Consider the following 19342-nt stretch of genomic DNA (forward strand, 5'->3'; position numbering starts at 1 on the left):
AATCCTATATGATTAACTCAAACTTAAAACTTTATAATTATCAAACTAATTGTAGAATCAAGTTCAGCCATACTTAGACTATTTCGTTTGAGGAGTCCTCTTCCTAAAGTGTTAATAATAATTGTGCATAGTTTAATTTAAAGATGATTTTTAATTTTTTGTTAATTATTATGCTCAATTGGATTGTGAGCTGATAATTGAGCAATAAAATATTGACTGAAATTTTAAAACAAAGGTTGACTGGGTACCAAAATGTTTTGGTAGTTGAAGCCATTAAAACATATTTTATAGGAGTGTCAATATCGGTGTTCTTTTAAACACGCCCATTCGATTAAAACTATTTGATTGAAATTATTTATACTTCAATTTATTTTAAATAAAATTTACATATTTAAAAACTATATTCAACACAACATTTTAATTTAATCTTAAATTATAAACATTTTTTTTAAAGAAAACAAGCAAACAAAGAAGATTGATTTCATAATTGAATATAGACAAAAATGGAAAAGATATCAAATTATACTCTCAACTTTTAGATTATACTAGCAATTCTTCCGTGCGATGCACGATCTAAATTTATATAAATTAAGTACTGTTATAATATTTATAATAAAAGAAAGAGAATAATATGATATAGTTTAAAAAACATTTGCAATTACTAACAAAACTTAATGTTTGATTTGTATGTTATTATTGAAAATATAAATTACAAATTATAAAAATAAAATTCTTTGTAAACTGTATTAGTAGTAGAATTACATTTTTTTTCCCGGATTTATCACAAATTAAGATTTTGAGCCCGTCTGGATTACTCACTCTTGATGTAGTGACATATAATTGATCATGAACAAAAATTGGTTTCTTAAATAGCAAGTCAACATTTGTGAGTCTTTTGTTGATGGTCATTGCTTAAGAAAGCATCAACGAAAATTGTCTTTGTTGAACTTGAAAGACAGTCTTGTGTCTGATGGGGTGATAGTCATCCTGGCTATTAGTATTTTGGTGGAAACATTGCTCCCTGCCAATATGCATGCTTCTATAACATGGTCGGATAATTTCGTTACAACCAGCCAAGTACCACTGCAGAGGCTAAGAGTGTGGTCAATATTTCTCATTAACATCACGGGTGACCCAACCTTCAATGTTAATGAAAGATTTGGAACACCAGAAGCTCGTATACTATTTAGGAATTTATAAGTGTGGATATCTGCGAGTGTATCATTGGAAGCATCTACTTTGCACGTTGTGTCACAACTATACCGAGTTCAACATCATATCATTGAACTGTGGCGCTGACTGCTATGCAAGTATAATGAAATAAAGTTTCGTATTCGCTACTAGCTATAAATTTTGGTGTAGTTGTAAGCGTTTGATCCTACAATTGGTATTAGAGCCAGATAACATATTGTGCAATTGAGGTTGGTAGGTGTTGAGAGGGAATTGTTAGACTGTGACTTAGAGAGCCGAGTTTAGCTGCTATCTAACCTTGGTGTTGATTGTGCTACACAAGTATAAGAAAATAAAGTTGTACATTCACTACTAACTATAACTTTTGACGTATTAATAAGTGCTTGATCCTATACTAATTTTCTACTCTGCATATTTAAATGTCATTTGTCATTATCCATGTCGTTGTAAGAAATGAAAATTTAAAACTTTAAATTCTCTCCACTTTGAGAGGTGCTCGAAATTAAATAAGTAGATGCTTTTATGTGGGCTGGGTAGAATCGTTCTCGTAGTCGTGTTTTCAGACTTTCCCAGTTGAATCCTGGTTCTCGTCTGTAAGTGGGTCCCTCGTGGATCCACCAAAGGTCTGCCTCGTGTCCGAAGTAGAATGAGGCTACCTCTACGCGACGTTCCTCTGGACATTCTACTAGCTCCAGGATTTTGTCGAAGGTCCGAATCCATTCCTCAAGAATGGCGGGATATTCTTCTCTTGAGAAAGTGGGTGGCCTGTGGTTTGAAACTTGTCGGGCGATTTCCGAGTTTGCATTTGGTGGTGGTGGTGGTCGGTTGTTGCGGAGAGCTATGTCGCTGAGTGCTTGGGCGACTTGGGTTAGTTGTTGTAGGGTTTGAGCCAGGGGATCTTGTGTAGCGGGTTCCGGAGTCCATGATTGTCTTCTGGTAGGTGCCATGATGTTGATCTATAGAGCCAATGTTCATAGTAATGTTTGAGTTAGAGCGTTGTACCCTTACCTTGGTGTGATAAGCGAAAGGGGAGTCCTTTTTAAATTAATGAGGGGTATGGTGGGCTCACAATCTCACCGCGCGTCCTATGATTCCCTAAATCCTATCCTACTGAACTTTTAATGTTTTAGGCCTATTGTCCTAGGGTCTTGGTCTTAAGAGTCTTATCCTAGGGTCAAACTTAGGCTCTGATACCAACTATAACACCCCGAAATTTTTCAATTTTTAAGACTTATATAATAAAGGTAGATTCTCATTAAATCCCAAAACGTAATATAAAAGAGTACGGGGTGCTATGCCACACCTGAGTTAGAGAACTCAGGTGCACAGGCTAACTAACTAATATCCTCAATAATGTAATTTCATAAGCATGGCACGCAGGCCGGAAGGGAAACTATCTACTCTACGCTCCAAGTCTCTAGCGCGTTCCAGTGTCTACACCTCTGTGCCTGAAAGTCAAATATATCTGTTCAGCGAGAGATGCTGGTAACCCACTCCAACGCGTTGAAATATAGTATATATAGTATATATATATATATATATATATATATATATATATATATATATATATATATACAAAAATCATTTCGAAGCAGGAAGATATATACTTAAGAGACACTAGTTTTAAAACCAGGAATAGACTCAGCAAATAGGGATAAACACATCAGATAACAATAATGACATCATAAGGAATACGCATTTACGGTCATAGGCCACTTCTCAATTCCAATCCACATTATCATCCAATCATCATTCATATCACATAATCATCGATGACGCCACGGGAGCAATCACATGCCCCAAACATGAGGGTTAATGCTTATAGCATTAACACGGCCCCGCAGCACCCTACCTCAGTATCGCAGTACGAGGGGAGTTGATCGCAACCAACCCTTGGAGAACCGCTGACGAACTCAACGTCGGACCACGATCCGACACACCGCTGACACGCCCAGTCGGTGGACCGCGATCCCCTTTACAAGTGGGGACTTACGACCCTACACACCGTTGGTGCGCACAATCGGCGGGCCGTAGCGGATCAAGCCCGACACATCGTTGAGCTAAACTCAGTCGGTGGGCAAAGATCCTCGGAGACTACGGTCCTACATACCGATGTCCCACCACTCGGTGGGTCGCAGCCAGTCGTAGCCCTACACACCGCCTGATTACTCAGATCGGTGGACTACAACCTTCCTCGGCTTGTTGGCCCCATACCGCCTGGCGCATCCCGGTCGGTGGGTCATATCACCGAGGCCCATGTGGACCTTCAGTCCTATACATAATCTTTATATACCTGACCGATCTCTACCAGCCTGGTTAACAGTTGGGATGGTTCTCAACCCATTCAACTGCCCGTATAATGGACCTCAGTCCTATATCATATCAATATCCCTGACCGATCTTAACCGGTCTGGTTAACAGTTGGGATGGTTCTCAGCCCATTCAACTGCCCGTATAGCCCAATTGGTCTTAACTAAGTTGGGGTCATGCATCACGTAACACACAATAGCACATAATAACACATAATTCACATAGGGAAGGGGGAGACATATAATTAAGCTTACATGTGATCATTCACACACTAAGAATAGTTCCTAAGGGCTCATATAACTTCCACCTAGGTCCACGGGTTACCAATTCAACTAGCATGCAATTCCTAAGACTCGTTTAACCTACGAATGGTACCCGAAATTCCAAACTAGACTCAGGCACGACAAATGGGGTCCGTTGGGACACCATGGGGGACGGGGAACATCAAACGGGGAAGCCGGGGAGCCGGGGTGGGGTGTGGACCAGTGGGTAGCCGGTGGGTGGGGGTCACCCTGTAACACCCCAGATTTTCAAGACATTTTAAGCTTATATAATAAAGGTAATATCTCATTACATCCCAAAGTATATCATAAGTGTACGGGGTGCTATGCCACACCTGGGCTAGAGAACCCAGGTGCACAGGCTGTCTAACTAATATCCATTGAAACACAATGCATAATATGGCACGCAGGCCGATAGGGAAACTACTCTACTTCTACGCTCCAGTTCTAGCGCGCTCCAGTGCTCTAGTCCTCTGTGCCTGAAAGCCAAATATATCTGTTCAGCGAGAGATGCTGGTAACCCACTCCAACGCGTTGAAATACAATACATATAGAGATATATATAGATATACGAAAACCATTTTGAGCATGAAGATATATCCTACGAACACTAGCTTTAAAACCGGGAATGACTCGACAGATAAGGCTAGACACAAGCACAGTTATAACGAGCATATGCAGTTCACAACAGATAAGGCAGATAAGGCAAAGCATAAACAATGATCATAACCCAACATGAACAATCCCCAATATAAATCCCATAGTCACATCCCCCAAGACACTCGTAATCACAACGCGTCCATGTCACAACACATAACACACTTTGTTGGCGCCACAGGACCAATCGCATGCCCATACATGAGGGTCAGCGCATATAGCTCTGACACGGCCCCGCAGCACCCTGCCCCGTATCGCAACACGGAGGGGTCGATCGCAACCGACCGATGAATCGCAGCTCATCATAGTGTTTGATCGCAACCAAACAGTGGACCGCAGCCCAAGAGAATGTCATCTGACCGCAGCCAGGAAAGAGGACGAACCGCAGCTCGTATAGAAACGTTTGATCGCAACCAAACGGTGGACCGCAGCCCAAGAGTATCAATCTGACCGCAGCCAGCTTCTGAACCGCAGCTCAGGATAACCAATCCGATCGCAACCGAATTGGGGTAGCACACACATAACACATAGCAAGCACATGCAACCCACATTACACATTAGGAAGGGGGAGAAAACGTATAACAAAACCTATGCGTGATCCATCACTTACTAAGAATAGTCCTAAGGGGTTCATACTTCTTCCACCTAGGTCAACGGGATACCAATTCAACTAGCATGCAATATAATAGACTCATAAACCTACGAACGGTACCCGAAACATCAAACTAGACATAGGCACGATAAACGGAGTCCGTTGGGACACCACGGGGAACGGGGAACATCAAACGGGGAAGCCGGGGTCCCGGGTGGGACAATTTTCCAGCGGGTAGCCGGTGGGTGGGGGCCACCCGCCGGCTGCCCGCCGGATTCTACTGTTCCGGGCAGCGGGTCGCCGGCGGGCAGCTGCCCGCCCGCCGGCCACCCGCTGCCGGGCGGTGTTTTACGGCCATGGGTAGGTGGCGGGTCCCCTACCCCCCACCTACCCCCCACTGACTCTTTTCATCACTTTTCGCCCCGGGAACCGTTGTGGAACCCGAAACCATGCTTAGACACTTTTCAACGCAATTAACGACAACTCGTAGATAATTAACGAACGGCACATAACCTATCATGCTTTTCTAAACATAATCAACACCCAAACATGCGATTTCCCCTCCCGATAAATCATACGATACAACCTAGGGTTCTAATCACTTTCATATCAACAGGAATACGATTTGCCATATAATTACAAGATTCGGTAAGAATAACACATAAGCATCAAGAATAACTTCCAACCATCAAGAACATCATATAATCATCAAGAATTCCATATAATTATCAAGATCCCCATATAGTCATCAAGAACACCATAATTATCAAGAATCTCCCAATATCAAGATTATCAAGATCCCTCATGGGATCATCACATCAACATCAATAATAATCACTACCAATCATCAAAACACAATAATAAGGGGAAACCCTAAGGGGAAATCATAACTATAAAAATAGGTTTTGTTGAGACATGGGTTACCTCTTAGCCTTAATCAATTCCTTGGCTATGAAGGATATTTCTTTAAGCTTCCTTGCTTTCTTGATTTCTCCTAAGGGGATTCTTGGAGCTCTTTTGGGGTGGTGGGGCGTTATTTTTGTGGGAAGTTCTAGGTGCCTCCTAAGTCCCCTATTTATATATTTAGGAGTCCTAATTAGGAACTAATATTATAGGCTTGCTAATTCTATTCCTTTTGGAACTAAGGATTGGGTTTAGGGGTTGGGTTTATACATGAGGGCCCATGGACTATGGTGGGCCTTTTTCCCTAATTAATCATTATGATTTATTCTTTCTCTTGGGCTATTGATTAATTAATTAAATGGTTTTAGGGGCCGTAACACGGGGTGTTACACACCCGCCGGCTGCCCGCCGGTGGGCGCTGTTCCGGGCAGCGGGTAGCCGGTTGCCGGCTGCCCGCTGCCGGGCAACGCCTCTTTGGGCAGCGGGTAGGTGGTGGGTTCCCCCACCCCCACCTACCCCCCACTGACTCATTTATCACAATTTCGTCCCGGGATCCTTCGTGGGACCCGAAACCATGCTTGGACACTTTTAAACGCAAATAACGACATCGCATAAGCAATTAACGGATCAAAAGCAGGAATCATGTAGGACTCATCCTATTACAGCTTCTAAATATAAACAACACCCGATCATGCGAATTCCCACCCAAATATAAATCAAGAACATCTTCAATGCAAATTCCCAATCCATCCTAGGGCTCTAATCCCACCCAAATCATCAAGTACATATTTGTTTCTTAACATCAAGAAAATATCAAGATTCGTTAAGAATCATCATATCATAATCAAGAATATCTTTTTAACATCTAGGTCATCAAGATTCTCAAGAAAGCATATAAGTCATCTTATCAATCATCAAGAACATATAATTATCATAGAAGAATTCAATCAAGACACAAGAATATAGAGGGAGGCCAAGGAAAGAGATTATAGCGAAGAAAATAGGTTTTGTTGAGACATGGGTTACCTCTTAGCCTTAATTAATTTCCTTGGCTATGAAGGGTCTTTCTTTAAGATTTCTCCTTTCTTGATTTCTCCTAAAGAAATTCTTGGAACTTCTTGTGTGGTGAGAGATTATTTGTGGTGTGAATTCTAGGTGCCTCCTATGCCTCTATTTATATAACTAAGAGTCCTAATTAGGGTCTAGGTGGCATGGGTTTACTAATTCTATTTCTTATAGGACTAAGGGGTTGGCTTTAGGGGTAAAGGCCCATGGACCATGGTGGACCCCCTTTTAGCTAGTTAGTAGATTTTAACTCCCCTTTTGGGATGAGTACTTAATTTAATTAATTTGGGGTTTAGGGATCGTAACACGGGGTGTTACAACCGTTATGACAAAATTAATTTCTGGGCGTGGTGACACAAAATTGGTGGTTCAATTTAATAGGAAACACGAAGCTGTTGGGCCAGAGAGCGCCCAATTCAGAAGTTACTTTGCGTTGATTGCACGGAGCAAAGTTCCAATCACATATAAAGATTGGAAAGCGGTCCTAGAAGAGAGTAAAGCGTTGGTGTGGGATAATATCACGGTATGCAACTTATTTATAAAACTATTGAATTAATTGTATTTAATTTGTTTCTAATAAGTAATCTTGTCTTGCAGAGCGTTTATGATTTCCCCACTGATGATGCGGATCTGAAGGATTTTTTGATGTCATATGCGGGTGAACGGTGGAGAGATTTTAAAGCTAGATTGAACAGAGATACATATTCCATAATGAAGACCCAATAAAGAATACTCCATGTAAAAAATACACATTTGTTGATCCAAATACATGGAAAACGTACGTGGAGCGGCGTAAAACTGTAGAGTTTGAGGTATATATTATAATTTTTCTGTCAATTATTTATTAACTCAAATATATTAAAGATATATATTTTTACTTAATGTTTTCTTTTTGTGTAGGAATCAAGAAAGAAACATCAAGAAATACGGAGTAAGAATGTTCATCCACATCATTTAGCCCGAAGATGCTATAAGAGATTGGAGAAGATTATGATGGATGAGAAGATGAAAGAACAAGAAGAAGCTGCAAGATCAGATCCATCGTCAGTAGTTGTTCCTCCATCTCCGCCAGCTAGACATGAAAAGTGGAAGAGGGCAAGAATTGACAAATCAGGAAATATCAACAACGAAGCGACTAGAATGGTCATGGAAAAGATTGTAAGTAAAATGTTAAAATTTTCTACATTATTAAGATAGCTAGTAATCATTATTAAATATTGTGTTTATATATTAGGATTTGCTATCATTGCAAGCTTCTCAAGGAGAGTTTGTTGAGTCCGGTACACAAGATATATTGTCTAGTGCCATAGGTACAGATGAGCATTGCGGACGTGTTAGAGCCATGGGTAGAGCACATGGCTTAAAAAGCTACTTTGGTCATGCAAAACGTCGTCAAAGCCAGTCTACACCACAAGTGAAAGATATGATTAAGACAGCAGTTGCTGAGGCGTTAGCGGTTGCCCGAGAGGAATATAAAACATCCTTGCAAGCAGCCATTCGAGAGATGAGGGATGAAATTAGTAGTATGAGGACTCCAGCGGCTCAACCTGTACCATCAAGGCAGGAGGAAGACATGCGTGTAGCTGTCCAACCACATGGTCAAAGTGAAAAAGCAAGCTCTCCAGACCCTTTTGCTGATTTACCGGCCGTAAGTAATCATTTATAACTAATCTTATTATGTATTAAAAACATTTTACCTATTTCTTAATATGAATTCATGCAGTTAGGAGCCGGATGTGAATTGTTTTTGGAAGATCCCATTAGACGTAAAGTTGCACGTGGGATAGTTTACAAGGCCGAAAGGGTTCACGAGATACAAATACATGCGGATCAAGTGAAGGTCACTGTGACTGAAATTCTCGTGTCAAGTGCAAGGGTACCCTTCCCTATCGATGAGGTTCAACTATTAAGGGATGCATTGCACAACTTTATTATTTGGCCAAAGAAGTTGGTTGAGTTGTATACCGAAGGTGATGAGGTATGTATATTAAAAAATTTTGGATTTTAAAATAGTGTTTAATTTACTTTTTAAAAATAGTAATTGTTAGTTATATTGAACAGGTACAAATGACTTATGATTCCAGTGTGCAACGACCATTTGCTGATCTGAATATAGCTGATCCGACTTCTTTGAGTCCTCGATGTCTAAAGGTATATAAAATTATTCGCAAACTTGATGAAAATGTTGTGATAAAGATGGAGCGTGGTATTGTGGGCGATGTTGACTATCCCTTACAACTTGACCCGTTGGAGATTATGCGTTTCTTAAGGATGGAGACGTTAGATGTTTCCATATTGCAGTTCTTTATAAGGTAATAATTAAGTTCTTTACTTATATTTGTTTATATAATATTTTTCATTCATTTATTATATTACTAATATATATGATTGATTGTATTTTTGAATAGTGGTCTTTGTGACAAATTTGAATTGGCATCAAAGACCACATATGGCTTCTTAGATCCGCATTTCATTCAACCAGTTTCAAATACTATAGATGAACAGACAGGGTATATCAACGTCACCATGCAATATGTCAAAAAACAATGATATCTAGCGCCATATATTTTAAAGTAAGTTTTAATTGTTTAAAATAAAATAACTTATATATAATACACTTTTATTATATATTATATTTACTTACAACTAATACATTATTGATTTGTAGTGATCATTGGATGTTGATGGCAATTTTTCCTCAACTTAATGAAATCTATTGGTTCGATTCAATTGGAGGCCAGCCACGTGATGACATCAAAGATATTGTTGAAAAGTATGTGAACTTATAAGTATTAATATGTATAATTAATAAAGTATAAAGTATTTATGTAAACTAATCTCTTATAATTTTAGGTGTGTCAATTCAGCAAAGTTGTTGAGAAGCAATGGATCAACTCGTTCACCAAAATGGACTAAGGTTTTGGTAAGTATTTTATACATTTGTAAAACTACATATATTTTATTGTTTTTATTAAATAAAATTTTAAATGTAATTTAATTCAAATGTAGTGTGTTCAACAAGTTGGAAGTACGACATGTGGATATTATGTGATGAAATACATGCTTGAAATTCTTTCCAAAGAAGCATGTGCGGGAATGGATAAGACATGTAATTTAATATAATACCTTTCTTTTTCTAATTTTAAAAATGCTAGCTTACTAATTATTTAATAATTATCAACTTTGTAGATTGTTGAGAGAGTTGGTAGATCGAGCTACACTCAACAAGAAATTGATCAAGTAAGAGATGTATGGGCTGACTTCTTTGTTGATGTATGGTTAAGTATGTAAATTGAACAAATTGATATTAACTTTTGATAATGTTAACTTGTATTATTAATTAGTATCGAATTGTGAGATTTATTACTTTTATTACTTGTTTCATTATAAATATTAGATTCTACATATTTTGTTGTGGTTGTGGTGCAATAATTGAGCAGGTTTTGGTTGTGGTTGTGAGAAATTGAGCAGGTTTAGGTTGTGGTTGTGGTTGTGAGTAGATTTGAGCAGGTTTTTGGGTATAAATGGATAAATAAACTGCCATTAAAAAAAAAACATACAACGTCGGCTATTAAGTAACAACCGACGTTGAATATGTTTTTTAAAAAATAAGTAACGTTTACAACGTCGGCTAATAGCGTTTACCCGGCGTTGTATCGTATTTTAAAAATAATTAAAATACTTACAACGTCGGCTAAATGCTAATAACCGACGTTGTAGGTATTTTATAAAATTTAAAATACCTACAACGTCGGCTAATAGCATTTAGCCAACGTTGTAAGTATTTTAATTATTTTTTAAAATACTATACAACGTCGGTTAAATGCTATTAGCCGACGTTGTAAACTTTATTTTTTAAAAAAAAAAATAATATATAACGTCGGCTATATAAATAGCCGACGTTATAGATAATATTTACAACGTCGCCCTGAACAACTACGGAACATAGCCGACATTAAAAGCTCTATTTAACCGACGTTAAAAGCCTGCTGTGTAGTAGTGTACGGGGGCATTATGCCACATCTTAAATACTAAAGATGCACATGCGGGAAAACTAAACCAATCAACATAGTTTAAAGAGAAGGCACACAGGCCGCTCAAAAGGCTCACAGGCCATCTAAAACACAACGTCTAGACAAGGGACAAAGCTATCTAACGCTCCAAGTCTAGCGCTCTCGGGTCTCTACTCAAAACTTGTAGAACAAGGAAAACATAACATGGGGATGACACCCGGTCAGCGAATATTGCTGGTAACCCATCAATACGCGTTAAATAGCATGTATAGATAAGTATAAGTCAAAACCATTTTCGAAACGGAATACGGTATATATCATTTCAAAAGCCAAGAGAGAAGTAAACTTCAAGGAATCATTCACACTCTGAAAAGGAAAGGAAATCAACATCCTTACGACATTAACAAGACAAGCATCATGAAAGACAAAACAACACAAGATGCATTCTACTGATCATAAAGTAGAATACATCAAGACATGCTCATTAGCAAAGAATTCACATTCACACATTGGCAACTACATGCCACAGTGACAACTACATGTCACAAGTATCATAGTTCCAACCTTATGCCCTGTTCCAACCTTATGGCTACTCCCGGCCTTATTTCGGTTCCAACCATTACCTCCTAGTGCCACCATGTACTTCTGAGTTTAACCTTATGCCTCCGAGGACCGTCGTCCCCCCTCCAACATCTCCTATTCACCGCCGAACTCTCAGTACACGAAGGTACCATTAATTTCAATCACACAACCTCCAACATATGAGCCTTTGCTCAATTAACACACCACCAATTTCAATTATAATCACACAAGTCATCATCATTACCAAGAAGACTAAGGTTCAACAATAACCTTAATCAAGCATCAATCAAAGGGTACAACGATTACATACGTTCACATCATAGGAATCAATCAATGGATCACAACAAAGATATGAAACCATACTCAACAACGAAGGATCACAATCCGACACAAAACGATGGTCAACACAAGTTGCCAATCTCAATAGGAAAGAACAAACCGCACACACTAGAATTTCAACATCAAACTAGCATGCTTATCAAATGGGTAAACCAAAAGTAGTTCCAAAGAACATCCAAGACTCACATTAGCCCAATGAATCACAAAGTTGGACTCCTAGCACGATTCAAGACACCAAATCCTACATGGATTCCTAACATACCGTTCTAGACATACGAAACATAAAGAAGACTCACAATCCATACACGTTCCACGCAGGTGGGGCCACGGGTGGACAACCACCCATGGTTCCGCCCGTGGGTACCAACCCACGATGGACCACGTACCCCGCGGGTGGGGCGGCGGGTAGGCCTCTGCCCGCCGTTCCGCCCGCGGGTACACCTTTACTCCAAAATAATCCATTCGGGGATGTTCAACAACAAGTCCAAATTCAAGTCCAAAACACCCAAAATCTCACACAAAACAACAATATGACTTGAACCCAAGAAATAGCCAAGCAATGGCATAAAATAACCCTAAGAACAAGCTCTAAACATGCATCACCACAAGACAATGCATCAAATCTCACATTTCAACACAAGAATCACAAGTATAAGCCAAGAAATCATCATATAAGTAAGAAAATAGGTTTTGTAAAGTATGGGTTACCTTTGTTGCCTAAAACTTCTCTTTCTCACCCTTAGAAAGCCTCTCCTAAAGCTCTTCTTCCACACCAACTTTATAAACAAACCAAAAGACAACAAAGATTCTATTTTTAGAAAAAGACATCTAAAAGGAGGTTAAAAACACCAAAAGAGTAAGGATCTTACCCTCCCCTATGCTCAAGATAAGGAAAGTAGGATTCTTGGAAGACAACTTGCAAGATTTAGGATGCCCATATTCTAGCTTGGAGAAGAAGCTACACCTTTTTAGAGAGAAGTTAGAGATTTTGTGTGTAGATTGTAGGTGAATGAAATGAAGGGATGTTGCTAGGTTTGCTTGAACCACAAACCTTAGGTAGAAAGACATCTCTACCCTCACTAAAGTTGGAAGAATAAGGAAACAAGGGCACAACCCAAGAAGCATAAGGTACAATCCTTTGACCTTGAATGACTAGTCAAATTCTACTCCTTCGACTATTAAATTTTCAGGATTTTTAGGAATAAATTAACAAGGAGACTAGGATTAATTCTCTAATTAATCCTTGATTAGAGTTTGGATTTACGGGGTGTCACATCCTCTCCCCCTAAGAAGAAGCTTCGTCCCCGAAGCTTAGGCACGACGAGTTCAAAACAAACGGGTAACAACGAATCAACCATGCGACAAAAAGGAGAACAAGAATACCAGTTAACCAACACATCAAGGTTCCAAAAGGTGTAAAGTTTGTAAAAGTCAAGAAATTGCAAGGTTTTCAAAAAGTCTAAAAAGGAGTTTCTTGAGCACACAAACTTTACCACCCCGAAATTTTGAAACTTTTTAAAGCTTATATAATAAAGGCGAATTCTCATTAAATCCTAAAATTGACATAAGAGTACGGGGTTCTATGCCACACCTGAGCTGGAAAGCTCAGATGCACAGGCTAAACTAACTAAACAACCTCAAAGCAATGTCAGTACATAATCATAGCACGCAGGCCGAAAGGGAAACTAACTAGTCTACGCTCCGGATCTCTAGCGCGCTCCGGTGTCTACTCATCTGTGCCTGAAAGCCAAATATATCTGTTCAGCGAATAATGCTGGTAACCCACTCCAACGCGTTGAAATACAATATAGGTAGATATATATACATAAATATACGAAAATCATTTTGAAGCAGGAAGAGATATACTTAGGGAACTCTAGCTTTAAAATCAGGGATAGACTCAGCAAATAGGGGTAAGCACATTGATGCGTAGTATATTTGCAAACAAATAATTCTCGGAGTACGAGTTATCGATCCACAGGGAAGTGGTTGTATCAAGCACTAGTTACTAACTTATTCATTAGAGCTAATCCTAACAATTACTTAGATGATTGATTGGCATAAAATAAATAAAATAAAATAGAGGTTCAGGATTTTGAAAACAATTAGAGAGAAGTTGAGATTCATGGGATTCAAGTATTTAATCTCCTAGTGCCAATTATCGTTTGCAATATTTAGTTTGGAATTAAGATTTGTGTGGGAATGCAAAGTGGAATCGAATTACTCCCGTAATCTCTATTCCTAGTGAATTTCCACTCCCGTGGCTTAAACACCCAATAAGATCGAAGATCAGCATTCAATTATTCCTAATTACTACCATCTCCCGATTGGCAACAATCTAGAATAAACTTCCCCTAATAAGTTCCCCTTTCCCAAGGTCCAACCATTAGGTGCAATTGTGTGTACCCTAATATATGCCCCAACTCCCATTGGTGACACAAACATGGCTATGAAGCTAGTAACTATGGCCATTAATTACAAGCATCAAACAATATTATCACGATTGCAACACAAGTATTAAACCCAAATAATAATATATTAAAGAAACTGAGAGCTCAGGCACATAGGTTCATAAACACTTTTACCCAAGAATCTCTAAAGAATTTAGCCAAGCATGACTAAATTATACATAGCAAATATAAATAAAGAATTACAAATCATCAAAAGAGTACAAGAATTAACCAGACGATTTTCCCAAATCTCCCTAGTCTTCTTCTTGCTTTCCATGACAACTTGTGGCTCTTGATTTCTCTCCTTCTTGTCTCCCAGAATCTCTGAATTCTCTCGGTCTCCATTAGGGTTGAGGAAGGGGGGATTTTATAGTGGGTACAAAGTTGAGATGAAATAGGAATCTTGTACAAAATTGGACTCAAATTATAATTCCTATATTTAAATAAAGAAATTGCCGACTTTAATTATTAGGAAACCAACCTCTTTAATTTTTGCTTGGAATTCAGCGCCAGTCAATATGGAATTTAGTGATGTCCCTTATGATTTGGAGAATAATGCCCTTAAACACCACTCAAATTTCTTTTGTAAATTATTGCTGCGTTTTACTTGCGCGACTTTCTCGACGCGTCGAGCCTCTTTGGCTCAATTTTCTGATGCTACTGGAAATTTTCGACGCGTCGAGTCCTCTGGGTCCCGGACTTGTCCAAAATTGCTCCAAACTCATCCTTGAACTCCCCTTACTCATATCTTTGACCTAAAATGGTTCAGAAACACTAACAAACACCGTAAAACATTCAAAACAAGTGCGAACCATAATTAAATGATAATAGCAAGGAAAACATGTATTAAATAAGCAAAATTAAAGAACTTAATTACTGTGATGATTCAAAATAACCATAAAAACAAGCAAAGATGTGATAACATCACCCCCTCACACTTAAGCTTTTGCTTGTCCTCAAGCAAAACTAAGGAATAAAATCACAAGTCAAAACATACAAATTACTCATGCTCTCTCTTGCACAACCTTTCAAACCACCAATCAACTTGCTACAAAACAACAAGCTTCAAGAATCAAATTAGTTTGGCACATAAGAGACCCATTTCCGAGCCAATAACCAAGCACCAAGAATTTAAAGTATGTGAGGATCAAGTGTGGACAAATACTCAGTTGAGATTATGCAAGACACGGCTCATGAATGAGATCCCATAGGCTTGCCCTTCATACTCCCCTAGATCAAATCTAAGAATTCATGCTAAGATCAAATAGGACTTTATTTAGCTTGTAATGGGGCTACGGGTGATAGCTAACAAAGAAGTGGTATGGAAAAATTAATCAAAAAGAGAGAATGTCACAATTTATCTAAACTTTTCAAAATTTGGAAGAGATGAGATAATCATAATTCCAAGGAGCAAATTTCTTTTAAGAACTTAGCAACTCTTTGGTAAAGTGGGGATCCAAACTCAAAAACTTTCAATCTTTTTTTTTTTTTTTCTCATTCTTTTCTTTGTCTTTGGACTTCTTTTGGATATAGCAAGATAATTTTAATCCAAACTTTCATGACCTCCACACCTGAACATTTGTAACACTAGCTGTTTTTTTTTTTTTTTTTTTTTTTTTTTTTCGTAGCACAACTCCATAAAACTCTTCTTACGGAAAAGATAAAGATAAAAGTTTCATTCTCTCAAGGGTGGAAGGGAAATATTTGGCCACGGGCTAAGGGTTATAATAATGGGGTAAATCAAAGAAAAAACAATCACAAAGAGGGGATAAGTGCTTAGCACTTATTTGAACAAACAAAAGGCACAATGGGGATACGAAGGATAAAAATATATATAGGGACAGGTTTAAAGGGTATGGCTAAACAAAAAAATGGCCTAAATCACTTCAAAACATGCAAAACTTAGACATCACTTAGGGAGTAATGAGGCAAGTTCTAGCAAAACACCCATGACCGGAATCTCACATAAGCCTTCACTAGCAATGCAAAACACAAGATCAAGAATTAATCCAATTATTAAGTGGTTAACAAAGCTATTGGCAAGGGAATAGATCAAATATGTGTTACACCTCAAATCATCCATCACAAATTGAGATGCAGCAAGCACCACTAAAACAAACCACAAACCAACAAGAGAGAGTAATTGTAACTGCATGCTAAGACAAATGACTTATTCACCAAAAATAGCATATGAGTCATCCAAGCAAAAGCAAAAATTTTAAAAATTTAGAAATATCCCCAAATTAATGATTCCTCCCCCTCACACTTAAAACTTTGCATCGTCCCTGATGCAACATAAAAGAAAAGTAGAGCAAGAGAAAAGAGAAAACTAATAATCACAAACTAGAAAGCAATAAAACTTAATAAAACGAATCTAGAAAGCAATAAAATTAAACTAGAAAGCAATAAATATGAAATAAATAAAAGATAACATGGGGTGCCTCCCATGAAGCGCTAAGTTTAACGTCGCTAGCTCGACCTAACCTGGTTATGGAGTGCTCATCCTGGTTGATCCGCGAGTTTGATCTCATCACCCCATAGACTCTTCAAATGCAAATACTCATCATGTGTCACCTTGAGAGTAGGGTCGATGTGCAAAATTGACTTGCATTCAATGATTTTTGGCTCATCAAGAACATTAAATTCCACCTTTTCCTCCCCAAAGTCAAAAATCATGGACCCTTTCCTTGCATCAATCATTGCTCCAATAGTGGCTAGGAAGCCCAAAATGAGTGGAACGTCTAGGTTCCTTCGGACATCTATCACAATAAAATCACAAGGCACAAAATACTTGTCCACACGAACTGGGACATCTTCAAGAATTCCAATAGGCTTTACGATGGATCTATCCCCCATTTCTAAGGTGAATTGGATTGGTTTTGGTTCTCCCAACCCTAACCCTTGACAAAGAGTAAGAGGCATAACACTCACACTGGCTCCTAAATCACAAAGGGATCCCTTTAAAGGTCGGCCTCCAATCACACAAGGAATTGTGAACTTCCCCGGATCTCTATGCTTAGGTATATTCCTCCCAATTCCCGGGGTCAACGCTTGATACTCTTGTGCCACAGCTACCATCTCTCGTTCCCCATATTTCTTTTTCTTAGCTAGAATCTCTTTCAAAAATTTTCCATAAGAGGGAACATGTGAAAGCAAATCAAGTAAGGGAACTGAAACTTTCAAACTCTCAACAATCTCCAAAAACTTTTTCCGCCTACTTTCTTTTGTTGTTTCAAGATTTTGAGGAAAAGGCAATGGGGGTACATACCTTCTCACAGGTTTCTCTACTTCCTTTTGAACTTGTGGATTATTTTGCACAGTAATTGGCTCATCTTCTATACCATCAAGTATCTCTTCAATCTTCTCCTCAACTGTTTTTTTAGGAATTGATGCTTTGATTGGAAGAGGTGGCTCTTCAAGTACTTTGCCACTCCTTGTAACAATTGCATTTACATGCTCCCTTGGATTTTCAGGCATAGCTGGCAACTTCCCTGTGACTTTAGTACTTGATATAGAAGGTTGATTTGCTAATTGCTTTTCAACCATATTTTGGCGAGCATCCATTTTATCCATCCTTTCTGTAATCTCTAACTGACCTATAATCAATTTTTCCAACAATACTTCCGTATTCGATTGTGGTGGGGCCTCTGAAACGGGAAATTTAGATTGAACTTGAGTACCTTGAAAACCCAAAGGACCTCTATTAACAAAGTGTTGAGGGTTGGCAGCTCCCATTGGGTTGCTCCATGAAAAGCCGGGATGGTTCCTTGAATTATTAGGATGGTAGGTCCCTTGAGGTTGGAAAGACTGTTGATGAGGCCTATTATATCCCAACATATTAACTTGCTCCATAGAGGTTTGGGAATTTAACTCGTCGATACAATCTCCTGACTTGTGTCCACCACCACAAAGTTCACACATCAAAACTCGACCAAGAGTAGGAGGGTTAGAAACATGACTCACATTGTGATTTTGGATGGTGATTTGGGCAAGTTTTTGAACCAAGGAGACCACATTATCCAACTTTGTTGACAAATCGGCCAATTGCCCCGCATCATGAATTCCTCCTACAAGCTTTTGTGGAGACCTCTCCGTGTACCAAGTAGATCCATTCATAGCAATTTTCTCCAATAGTTCCTCGGCTTGTGTTGGCTCTAGAATCGTGAACGAACCACCCGAAGAAGCATCCACCAAAATCCTAGAATTATCAAGCAATCCTTCATAGAAAGACATCATCAAATCCCAACTTTGAAATCCATGGTGTGGACATTGCCTCTTCAATTCCTTAAATCTCTCCCAAGACTCAGTGAGGGACTCAGTTGCCAGTTGCTTAAAGTTTTGAATTGCCCATCTCATCCTTTGAGTTTTGGAGATAGGATAGAACTTCTTCAAAAATTCTCCATGTAATTTGTCCCAAGTGTCAAAATGGTTATCTGGATGTGAGGATAACCAATCTTCAGTCCTGTCCTTCAGTGTAAAGGGAAAAAGCCTAAGTCTGACAGCATCTTGAGCGACTCCATTTATCTTGAAAGTGCCACAAAGTCGTAGGAACTTGGTGGCGTGAGCATTGGGATCTTCCGTGGGCATCCCTCCAAATCGATCTGCCGCAGCCATGCTGAGTATGGCCGGATTGATCGCAAAGTTATTGGCCTCCACATTTGGAATATTGATGCTACCATGCTCCTCAACATCCGGAGCAAGGTAGTCAGACATTGATCTCCCTTCAGCTTGGTTTTCGTGTACCTGTGCCATCCTAGTTTGTTTCCTAAGAAACTTGGCTCTTTTCTCAATCTCAAGATTCAAAGGTAATAATCCTTCTTTCCCAAGAGATCGTGTATGCATAAAAAGCCAAGTTCTTAGATTCAAAGCAAAATCACACTCAAGAACAAGGAACTTGTTATGGATTAGCAAATAAAATAAATAAATAAATAAATAAATAAAAAAATGGACTAGACTCCT

General features: G+C 38.8%; 1 long non-coding RNA gene across 1 annotated transcript; it reads left to right on the plus strand.

Annotated features, from left to right (window-relative positions):
• The first annotated feature begins 9724 nt into the window (after positions 1-9724).
• Positions 9725-10102, plus strand: LOC109153399. The gene is made up of 3 exons (XR_002049501.1): positions 9725-9772; positions 9853-9922; positions 10009-10102. It is a non-coding gene; the product is annotated as an uncharacterized LOC109153399 (long non-coding RNA).
• Positions 10103-19342: the final 9240 nt, after the last annotated feature.

The sequence above is a fragment of the Ipomoea nil genome, unplaced genomic scaffold (assembly GCF_001879475.1).
Source record: "Ipomoea nil cultivar Tokyo-kokei standard unplaced genomic scaffold, Asagao_1.1 scaffold2482, whole genome shotgun sequence".
NCBI lineage: Eukaryota > Viridiplantae > Streptophyta > Magnoliopsida > Solanales > Convolvulaceae > Ipomoea > Ipomoea nil.